Raw genomic sequence first — 12,423 nt, 5'->3', positions numbered from 1 at the left:
GGAGGGACATGGAGGAGTGACGTTCTGGAGTTAAATTCTAGAGAACCATTCTGGAGTGACATGGAGGAGCAGCGTTCTAGGGTGACATGGATGAGATACATGGAGGAATGATATGGAGGAGCAGGGATGAGAGACCTAGAGGATCGATATGGAATAGTCACATGGAGGAGCAAAACGGAGGAGTGACATGGAACACATGGTGGAGTGACATTGAGAATCAACATTGAGGATCAAAATGGAGGATCTACATGAAACAGTGACATGGAGGAGTGAAATGGAAGTAAGACATGGAGGAGTGACATGGAGGATTGACATAGAGGAGTGACATGGAGGAGCGCCATGGCAGAGTGACATGGAGGAGCGACATGGCGGAGTGACATGGAGGAGTAACATGGAGGATTGACGTGGAAGACAGGAGTGACATGGAGGAGGGAAATAGAGGATCAACATGGTGGAGTGACATTCTGGAGTGACATTCTTGAGGGACATTCTGGAGTGACATGGAGGAGCGACATGGAGGAGCAACATTCTGGAAGGACATGGAGGAGTGACCTTGAAGATCGACATGGAGGAGTAACATGTTGGATCCACATGAAGGAATGACATTGAGGATCGACATGGAGGAACGACATGGAGGATCGACAATGAGGAGCGACATTGAGGAGCTACATGAAGGAGCGACATCACGGAGCGACTTGGAGGTCTGACAACTAATGGGTACATTCTGGAGGGACAGGGTGGAGCGACATTCTGGATTGACATGGAAGATTGACATGGAGGAGTAATATGTAGGATCTAAATGGAGGAGTGACATGGAGGATTGACATGGAGGAGCGATATGGAGGAGCTATATGGAGGAGCGACATGGAGGACTGACATGGAGGAGTGATATGGAAGAGGAATATGGAGGAGTGACATTCTGGAGTGACTTTCAGGAGGGACATTCTGGAGTGACATGGAGGTATCAACATTGAGTAGTGACTTGGAGAAGTGACAAAAAGGAGCGACACGGAGGAGTGACATGGACGAGGAGGATCGAAATGGAGGATGGACATGGAGCAGTGACATGGAGGATTGACATGGAAGTGTGACATGGAGGAGTGACATGGAGGATCGACATGGAGGAGTGACATGGAGGAGTGACATGGAGGATCGATATGAATAAGTGACATGGAGGAGCGACACGGTGGAGTGACATGGAAGATATGGAGGAGTGACATGGAGGAGCAACATGGAGTATCGACATGGAGGATCAACATGGAGGAGTGACTTGGAGGAACGACATGGAGGAGTGAAATGGAGGAGCGACATGGAGGATTGACATGGAGGAGTGACTAGGAGGAGCAACATGGAAGAGCGACATGGAGGAGTAACATGTAGGATTTATATGGAGGAGTAACATGTAGGATATACATGGAGGACCGACATCGCGGAGCGACATGGAAGACTGACAACGAGGAGGTTCATTCTGGATGAACATGGAGGAGCGACATTCTGGAGTGACATGGAGGAGCAACATTCTGGAGTGACATGGAGGAGCGAAATGGAAGATCGACATGGAGGAGTAACATGTACGATCTAAATGGAGGAGTGACATGAAGATCGACATGGAGGAGCGATATGGAGGATCAACAAGGAGGAGGCGACATGGAGTATTGACAAGGAGGGCTGACATGGAGGAGTGACATTCTACAGTTAAATTCTGGTGTGAAATTCTGGAGTGACATGTAGGATCTACATGGAGGAGTAACATGGAGGATCGACATGGAGGAGCGACATAGAGGATCGACATGGAGGAGTGTCAAGTTTGATCGACATGGAGGAGTGACAGGGAGGAGTGACATGGAGGAGAGATATGTAAGATTGACATTCTGGAGTTAAATCTGGATTGACATGGAGGAGCGACATTCTGGAATTAAATCTGTATTGACATGGAGGAGCGACATTCTGGAGTGACATGGAGGAGTGACATGGTGGAGTGATACGGATGAGCAAGGAAGAGCGACATGGAGGATCGACATGTGTCGATGAGGAAGACATGGAGGAGTGACATGGAGGAGTGACATGGAGGATCGACATTGAGCAGTGACATGGAGGAGTGACATTTTGGAGGGACATTCTGGAGGGACATTCTGGAGTGACATTGATGAGAGATATGGAGGGTTGACATAGAGGAGTAACATGTAGGATCTAAATGGAGGAGCTACATGGAGGAGGTAAATAGTGGAGTGACATGGAAGACATGGATCAGTGAAATGGAGGAGCAACATCGAGGATCGACATGGAGGATCGACATGGAGCAGTGACATGGAGGAGCGACATGGAGGATCGACATGGAGGAGTGACATTGAGGAGTGACATGGAGGTTCGACATGGAGGAGTCGACATGGAGTATTGACAGGGAGGACTGACATGGAGGAGTCACATTCTACAGTTAAATTCTGGAGTAAAATTCTGGAGTAACATGAAGGATCTACATATAGGAGTGACATGGAGGACCGACATGGAGGAGCTACATAGAGGATCGACATGGAGGAGCAACAAGGTGGATCGATATGGAGGAGTGACGTGTAGGATCTACATGTAGGAGTGACATGGAGGATCGACATGGAGGAGCTACATAGAGGATCGACATGGAGGAGCAACATGGTGGATTGACAAGGAGGATAGACATGGAGGAGTGACATGGTAGAGATGGAGGAGTGACATGGAGGAGAGACATAGAAGATCGACATGGAGAATCGACATGGAGGAGTAACATTCTGGAGTTAAATCTGGATTGACATTCTGGAGTGACATGGAGTAGTGACATTCTGGAGTGACATGGTGGAGTGATATGGATGAGCAAGGAGGAGCGACATGGAGGATCGACATGTGTCGACATGGAAGACATGGAGGAGTGACATGGAGGATCGATATTGAGCAGTGACATGGAGGAGTGACAAAGAGGAGCGACATGGAGGAGTGACACAGAGGAGTTACATTTTGGAGGGACATTCTGGAGGGACATTCTGGAGTGACATGGAGGAGCGACATTCTGGAGTGACATTGGTGAGTGACATGGAAGACATGGATGAGTGACAAGGAGGAGTGACAAGGAGGATCGACATGGAGGAGCTACATCGAGCAGTGACATTGAAGTGTGACATGGAGGAGTGACATTGAGGATCAACATGGAGGAGTGACATGGAGGAGCGACATGGTGGAGCGACATGGAGGATCGACATGGAGGAGTGACATGGAGAATAAACATGGAGGAGTGACATGGAGGAGTGACATGGAGGAGCGACAAGGATGATCGACATGGAGGAGTGACATGGAGGAGTGATATGGAAGATAGGGAAGAGTGACATGGAGGAGGAATATGGAGGAGTGACATTCTGGAGTAACTTTCAGGAGGGACATTCTGGAGTGACATGGAGGTATCGACATTGAGTAGTGACATGGAGGAGTGACAAGGAGGAGTGACATGGAGGAGTGACATGGAGGAGCGACAAGGAGGTTTGACAGAGCAGTAACATGAAGGATCTACATGGAGGAGGTACATGGGGGAGTGACATGGAAGACATGTAGGACTGACATGGTGGAGTGACATGGAAGACATGGAGTAGTGACATGGTGGAGCAACATGGAGCATCGAAATGGAGGATCGACATGGAGCAGTGACATGGAGGAGAAACATAGAAGAGTTACAGGAGGAGCTACATAAGGAGCAACATCACGGAGCGATTTGGAGGACTGACATGGAGGAATTACATTCTGGAGGGACAATGAGGAGCGACATTCTGGAAAGACATGGAGGAGCGACATTCTGGAGTGACATGGAAGACATGGAGCGACATGGAGTAGTAACAAGAAGTAGCGACATGGAGGAGCGACATGGCGGAATGACATGGAGGAGTGACATGGAGGATTGACATGGAGGAGTTACATAGAGGTGTGACGTGGAAGAAAGGGAGAAGTGACATGGAGGAGCGACTGGAGAAGCGAAATAGAGGATCGACATGGAGGAGTGACATGGAGGAGGGACATGGAGGAGTGACATTCTGGAGTGACATGGAGGAGCGACATGGAGGAGGGACATGGAGGAGTAACATTCTGGAGTTAAATTCTGAAGTGACATTCTGGAGTGACATGGAGGAGCGACATTCTGGAGTGACATGGAGGAGTGAAATGGAGGAGTGAAATGGAGGATCGAGATGGAGGAGTGACATGGAGGAGAAACAGAAGAGTTTCATGTAGGAGCTACATGAGGAGCAACATTATGGATCGACTTGGAGGACTGACATTGAGGAATGACATTCTGGAGGGACATGGAGGAGCGACATTCTGGAGTGACATGGATGAGCGACATTCTGGAGTGACATGGAGGAGCAACATTCTGGAATGACATTGAGGAGCGACATGGGGGATTGACTTGGAAGACATGGAAGAGTGACATGGTGTAGCAACATGGAGGATCAACATGGACGATCGGCGATCGATATGGAGCAGTGACATGGAGGAGTGACATAGGAGACGGAGGAGTGACATGTAGGAGCGAAATGGAGGTGTTAAATTGAACATCGACATGGAGGAGTAATATGGAGGAGGGATATGGAGGAGTTACATTCTAGAGTGACATTCTGGATGAACATTCCGGACTGATGTGGAGGAGTGATATGGAGGATGGACATATATGATTGACATGGAGGAGGTACATGGAGGAGTGACATTCTGGAGTTAAATTCTTGAGTGACTTCTGGAGTGACATGGAGGAGCAACATTCTAGAGTGACATGGAGGAGTGATATGGATGAGCAATTAGGGGCGACATGGAGGAGCGACATGGAGCAGTGACATGGAGGATCGACATGGAAGCGGGACATGGAGGACTGACATTCTGGAGTGATATTCTGGAGGGACATTCTGGAGTGACATGAAGGAGTGACATGGAGGATGGACATAGAGGATTGACATGGAGGAGGGACATGGAGGAGTGACATTCTGGAGTTAAATTCTGGAGTGAAATTCTGGAATGGCATGGAGGAGCAACATTCTAGAGCGACATGGAGGAGTAACAAGGAGGAGCGACATGGAGGATCGACATGGAGGAGCGACATTGAGCAGTCACATGGAGGATTGACGAGGAGGACTGACATGGAGGATCAACAGGGAGGAGTGAGATGGAGGAGTGACATGGAGGAGTAACATTCTGGAGTTAAATTCTGGAGTGACATTCTGGAGTTACATGGAGGAGTAACATTCTGGAGTTAAATTCTGGAGTGACATTCTGGAGTTACATGGAGGAGCGACATTCTGGAGTGACATGGAGGAGCGACATTGAAGATCAACATGGAGGAGTAACATGTTGGATCCACATGGAGGAATGACATGGAGGAGCGACATTGAGGCTCGACAATGAGGAGCGACATTGAGGAGCTACATGGAGGAGCTACATGGATGTCTGACAACGAGGAGGTACATTCTGGAGGGACAGGGTGGAGCGACATTCTGGAGTGACACGGAGGAGCGACATTCAGGATTGACATGGAAGATCGACATGGAGGAGTAACATGTAGGATCTAAATGGAGGAGTGACATGGAGGATTGACATGGAGAAGCGATATGGAGGATCGACAAGGAGGAGAAACATTGAGGAGCAACATGGAGGACTGACATGGAGGAGTGATATGGAAGACAGGGAGGAGTGACATGGAGGGTCAACATGGAGGAGTGACTTTCAGGAGGGACATTCTGGAGTGACATGGAGGTATCGACATTGAGTAGTTACATGGAGGAGTGACGTGGAAGACAGGGAGTAATGACATGGAGAAGCGCAAAAGAGGATCGACATGGAGCAGTCGACATGGAGCAGTGGAGGATTAACAATCTGGAGTTAAATTCTGGAGTGACATTCTGGAGTGACACGGAGGAGCGACATTCTGGAGTGACATAGAGGAGTGACATGGAGGAGAGAAATGGAGGTGTGACATGGAGGAGAGACATGGCGTAGTGAGAGGGATGAGTGACATGGGGGATCGACATGGATGAGTGACCTGGAGGAGTGACAAGAAGAAGTGACATGGAGGAGTGACATGGAGGAGTGACATGGTGGAGCAACATGGAGGATAGACATGGAGGAGCGACATGGAGGAGTGACATGAAGGATCGACATGCAGGAGTGACATGGAGGAGTGACATGGAGGAGTGTCATGGAAGACATGGATTAGTGACATGGAGGAGTTACATTGAGGAGAAACCGGAAGGAGTGACATGGAGGAGCGACATTCTGGAGTGACATGGATGAGTGACATGGAGGAGCAAGGATGAGTGACATGGTGGATCGACATGGAGTGACATGGAGTAGTAACTTGGAAGAGTGACATGGAGGATCGACATGGAGAAGCGACATGGAGGAGCGACATCTAGGATCTGCATGGAGGAGCAACATGGCGGAGTGACATGGGGGAGTGACATTGTTGATCGATATGGAGGACTGAAATGGAAAAGCTACATGGAGAAGCGACATAGAAGAGCGACATGGAGAATCGACATGGAGGAGTAACATTGAGGAGTGACATTAAGGAGTGACATGGAGAAGTGACATGGAGAAGTGACATGGAGGAGGGACATTCTGGATTAACATGGAGTAGCGACATCGAGGAGTGACATGGAGGAGCAAGGATGAGCAACATGGAGGATCGACATGGAGGAGCGACATAGAGGAGTGACATGGAGAATCGACATGGAGTAGGAACATTGAGGAGTGACATTAAGGAGGACATTGAGGAGTGTCATGGAAGACATGGAGTAGTGACATGGAGGAGTTACATTGAGGAGTCACAGGAAGGAGTGACATTGAGGAGTGACATGGAGGAGCGACATGGAGGATAGACATGGAGGATTGACATGGAGGAGCGACATGGAGGAGTGACATGTATGATCGACATGCAGGGTTGACATGGAGGAGTGACATGGAGAAATGTCATGGAAGACAAGGAGTAATGACATGAGGTGACATTGAGCAGTGACATGTTGGCCTGACATGGAGGAGTGACATGGAAGCTCGACATGGAGGAGTGTCATGGAAGACATGGAGTAGTGACATGGAGGAGTTACATTGAGGAGTCACAGGAAGGAGGGACATGGAGGAGCGACATTCTGGAGTGACATGGAGGAGTGACATGGAGTAGCAAGGATGAGCGACATGGAGGAGCGACATGTAGGTTCTACAAAGAAGAGCAACATGGAGGACTGAAATGGAGGAGTGACATGGAGGATCGACATGGAGTACTGACATGGAGGAGCGACATGGAGAAGCGACATGGAGGAGTGACATTCTGGTGTGACATCATGGTGTGACATGGAGGAGCGATATGGAAGAGTAACATGGAGGAGTAAGGATGAGCGACAAGGACGATCGACATGGAGGAGTGACAAGGAGGAGTGACATTGAGGACTGACATAGAGAAGTGACATGGAGGATCGACATGGAGCAGTGATATGAAGGAGTGACATGGAGGAGTGACATGGAGGAGTGACATGGAGCATAGACATGGAGGATTGACATGGAGGAGCGACGTGGAGGAGTGACATATATGATCGACATGCAAGAGTGACATGGAGGAGTGACATGGAGGAGTGTCATGGAAGACATGGAGCAGTGACGTGGAGGAGTTACATTGAGTAGTCACAGGAAGGAGGGACATGGAGGAGCGACCTTCTGTGTTGACATTCTGGAGTGACATTCTGGAGTGACATGGAGGAGCGACATTCTGCAGTGACATAGAGGATTAACATGGAGGAGTGACCTTGAGCAGTGACATGTCGGCGTGACATGGAGGAGTGACATGGAAGATCGACATGGAGCACTTTCTTTGATCGAAGAAACAACACAGGAAATCTACTTTTAAAGCAGCTTCCAAGGAATCCAAGACAGAAGATTTTTTTTGTGACAAGGAAGACATGGATAAGTGACATGGAGGAGCGACAAGGAGGAGTGACATGGATGATCGACATGGAGGAGCGACATGGATGATTGAAATGGAGGAGCAAGAATTAGCGACATGGAGGATCGACATGGAGGAGTGATATTGAGGAGTGACAAGAAGAAGTGACATGGAGGAGTGACATTGAGGAATGACAAGGAGAAGTGACATGGAGGAGTGACATGGGGGACTGACATGGAGGAGCGACATGGAGGATAGACATGGAGGATTGACATGGAGGAGCGACATGGAGGAGTGACATGTAGGATCGACATGCAGGAGTGACATGGAGGAGTGACATAGAGGAGTGTCATGGAAGACATGGAGTAGTGACATGGAGGAGTTACATTAAGGAGTCACAGGAAGGAGGGACATGGAGGAGCGACATTCTGGAGTGACATGGAGGAGTGACATGGAGTAGCAACTTGGAGGAGTGACATGGAGGATCGACATGGAGAAGTGACATGTAGGAGCGACATCTTGGATCTACATGGAGGAGCAACATGGAGGAGTGACATGGCGGAGTGACATTGTTGATTGACATGGAGGACTGAAATGGAAAAGCTACATGGAGAAGTGACATAGAGGATCGACATGGAGAATCGACATGGAGGAGTGACATTGAGGAGTGACATTAAGGAGTGACATGGAGAAGTGACATGGAGGAGGGACATTCTGGATTGACATGTAGTAGCGACATCGAGGAGTGACATGGAGGAGCAAGGATGAGCGACATGGAGGATCAACATGGAGGAAAGACATGTAGGTTCTACATGGAAGAGCAACATGGAGGACTGAAATGTAGGAGTGACATGGAGGATTGACATGGAGTACTGACATGGAGGAGCGACATGGAGAAGCGACATGGAAGTGACATTCTGGTGTGACATCATGGTTTGATATGGAGAAGCGATATGGAAGAGTAACATGGAGGAGTAAGGATGAGCGACAAGGACGATCGACACGGAGGAGTGACATGGAGGAGTGACATTGAGGACTGACATAGAGAAGTGACATGGAGGATCGACATGGAGCAGTGATATGAAGGAGTGACATGGAGGAGTGACACGGAGGAGCGACATGGAGCATAGACATGGAGGATTGACATGGAGGAGCAACATGGAGGATTGACATATATGATCGACATGCAGGAGTGACATGGAGGAGTGACATGGAGGAGTGTCATGGAAGACATGGAGCAGTGACGTCGAGGAGTTACATTGAGTAGACGCAGGAAGGAGGGACATGGAGGAGCGACCTTCTGTGTTGACATTCTGGAGTGACATTCTGGAGTGACATGGAGGAGCAACATTCTGGAGTGACACAGAGGATTGACATGGAGGAGTGACAAGGAGGATTGACATGGATGATTGAAATGGAGGAGCAAGAATTAGCGACATGGAGGATCGACATGGAGGAGTGATATTGAGGATTGACAAGAAGAAGTGACATGGAAGAGTGACATAGAGGAGTGTCATGGAAGAAATGAAGTAGTGACATGGAGGAGTTACATTGAGGAGTCACAGGAAGGAGGGACATGGAGGAGCGACATTCTGGAGTGACATGGAGGAGTGACATGGAGTAGCAAGGATGAGCGACATGGAGGATCGACATGGAGGAGCGACATGTAGGTTCTACATGGAAGAGCAACATGGAGGACTGAAATGGAGGAGTGACATGGAGGATCGACATGGAGTACTGACATGGAGGAGCGACATGGAGAAGCGACATGGAGGAGTGACATTCTGGTGTGACATCATGGTGTGACATGGAGGAGCGATATGGAAGAATAACATGGAGGAGTAAGGATGAGCGACAAGGACGATCGACATGGAGGAGTGACAAGGAGGAGTGACATTGAGGACTGACATAGAGAAGTGACATGGAGGATCGACATGGAGCAGTGATATGAAGGAGTGACATGGAGGAGTGACACGGAGGAGCGACATGGAGCATAGACATGGAGGATTGACATGGAGGAGCGACATGGAGGAGTGACATATAGGATCGACATGCAGGAGTGACATGGAGGAGTGACATGGAGGAGTGTCATGGAAGACATGGAGCAGTGACGTGGAGGAGTTACATTGAGTAGTCACAGGAAGGAGGGACATGGAGGAGCGACCTTCTGTGTTGACATGGAGGAGTGACATTCTGGAGTGACATGGAGGAGCGACATTCTGGAGTGACATAGAGGATTGACATGGAGGAGTGACCTTGAGCAGTGACATGTCGGCGTGACATGGAGGAGTGACATGGAAGATCGACATGGAGCACTTTCTTTGATCAAAGAAACAACACAGGAAATCTAGTTTTAAAGCAGCTTCCAAGGAATCCAAGACAGAAGATTTTTTTTGTGACAAGGAAGACATGGATGAGTGACATGGAGGAGCGACAAGGAGGAGTGACATGGATGATCGACATGGAGGAGCGACATGGATGATTGAAATGGAGGAGCAAGAATTAGCGACATGGAGGATCGACATGGAGGAGTGACATTGAGGAATGACAAGGAGAAGTGACATGGAGGAGTGACATGGGGGACTGACATGGAGGAGCGACATGGAGGATAGACATGGAGGATTGACATGGAGGAGCGACATGGAGGAGTGACATGTAGGATCGACATGCAGGAGTGACATGGAGGAGTGACATAGAGGAGTGTCATGGAAGACATGGAGTAGTGACATGGAGGAGTTACATTAAGGAGTCACAGGAAGGAGGGACATGGAGGAGCGACATTCTGGAGTGACATGGAGGAGTGACATGGAGTAGCAAGGATGAGCGACATGGAGGATCGACATGGAGGAGCGACATGTAGGTTCTACATGGAATAGCAACATGGAGGACTGAAATGGAGGAGTGACATGGAGGATCGACATGGAGTACTGACATGGAGGAGCGACATGGAGAAGCGAGATGGAGGAGTGACATTCTGGTGTGACATCATGGTGTGACATGGAGGAGCGATATGGAAGAGTAACATGGAGGAGTATGGATGAGCGACAAGGACGATCGACATGGAGGAGTGACATGGAGGAGTGACATTGAGGACTGACATGGAGAAGTGACATGGAGGATCGACATGGAGCAGTGATATGAAGGAGTGACATGGTGGAGTGACACGGAGCAGCAAAATGGAGCATAGACATGGAGGATTGACATGGAGGAGCGACATGGAGGAGAGACATATAGGATCGACATGCAGGAGTGACATGGAGGATTGACATGGAGGAGCGACATGGAAGACATGGAGCAGTGACGTAGAGGAATTACATTGAGTAATCACATTAAGGAGGGAAATTTAGGAGCGACCTTCTGTGTTGACATTCTGGAGTGACATTCTGGAGTGACATGGAGGAGCGACATTCTGGAGTGACATAGAGGATTGACATGGAGGAGTGACCTTGAGCAGTGACATGTCGGCGTGACATGGAGGAGTGACATGGAAGATCGACATGGAGCACTTTCTTTGATCAAAGAAACAACACAGGAAATCTAGTTTTAAAGCAGGTTCCAAGGAATCCAATACAGAAGATTTTTTTTGTGACAAGGAAGACATGGATGAGTGACATGAAGGAGCAACAAGGAGGAGTGACATGGATGATCGACATGGAGGAGCGACATGGATGATTGAAATGGAGGAGCAAGAATTAGCGACAAGGAGGATCGACTTGGAGGAGTGACATTGAGGAGTGAGAAGAAGAAGTGACATGGAGGAGTGACATGGAGGAGTGACATTGAGGAATGACAAGGAGAAGTGACATGGAGGAGTGACATGGAGGAGTGACATTGAGGAATGACAAGGAGAAGTGACATGGAGGAGTGACATGGGGGACTGACATGGAGAAGCGACATGGAGGATAGACATGGAGGATTGACATGGAGGAGCGACATGGAGGAGTGTCATGGAAGACATGGAGCAGTGACGTGGAGGAGTTACATTGAGGAGTCACAGGAAGGAGGGACATGGAGGAGCGACATTCTTGGTTGACATTCTGGAGTGACATTCTGGAGTGACATGGAGGAGCGACATTCTGGAGTGACATAGAGGAGCGACATGGAGGAGTGACATTGAGCAGTGACATGTCGGCGTGACATGGAGGAGAGACATGGAAGATCAACATGTAGCACTTTCTTTGATCAAAGAAACAACATAGGAAATCTAGTTTTAAAGCAGCTTCCAAGGAATCCAAGACAGAAGATTTTTTTTGTGACAAGGAAGTCATGGATGAGTGACATGGAGGAGAGACAAGGAGGAGTGACATGGATGATCGACATGGAGGAGCGACATGGAGGATTGATATGGAGGAGTGACATGGAGGAGCGACATGGAGGAGTGACATCGAGGAGAAACTTGGAGGAGCGACATGGATGATTGACATGGAGGAGCAAGGATTAGCGACATGGAGGATCGACATGGAGGAGTGACATTGAGGAGAGACAAGAAGAAG

The sequence above is a fragment of the Sebastes umbrosus genome, chromosome 19 (genome assembly GCF_015220745.1).
Source record: "Sebastes umbrosus isolate fSebUmb1 chromosome 19, fSebUmb1.pri, whole genome shotgun sequence".
NCBI classification, from domain to species: Eukaryota; Metazoa; Chordata; class Actinopteri; order Perciformes; family Sebastidae; genus Sebastes; species Sebastes umbrosus.
This window is presented reverse-complemented; position numbering follows the sequence as displayed.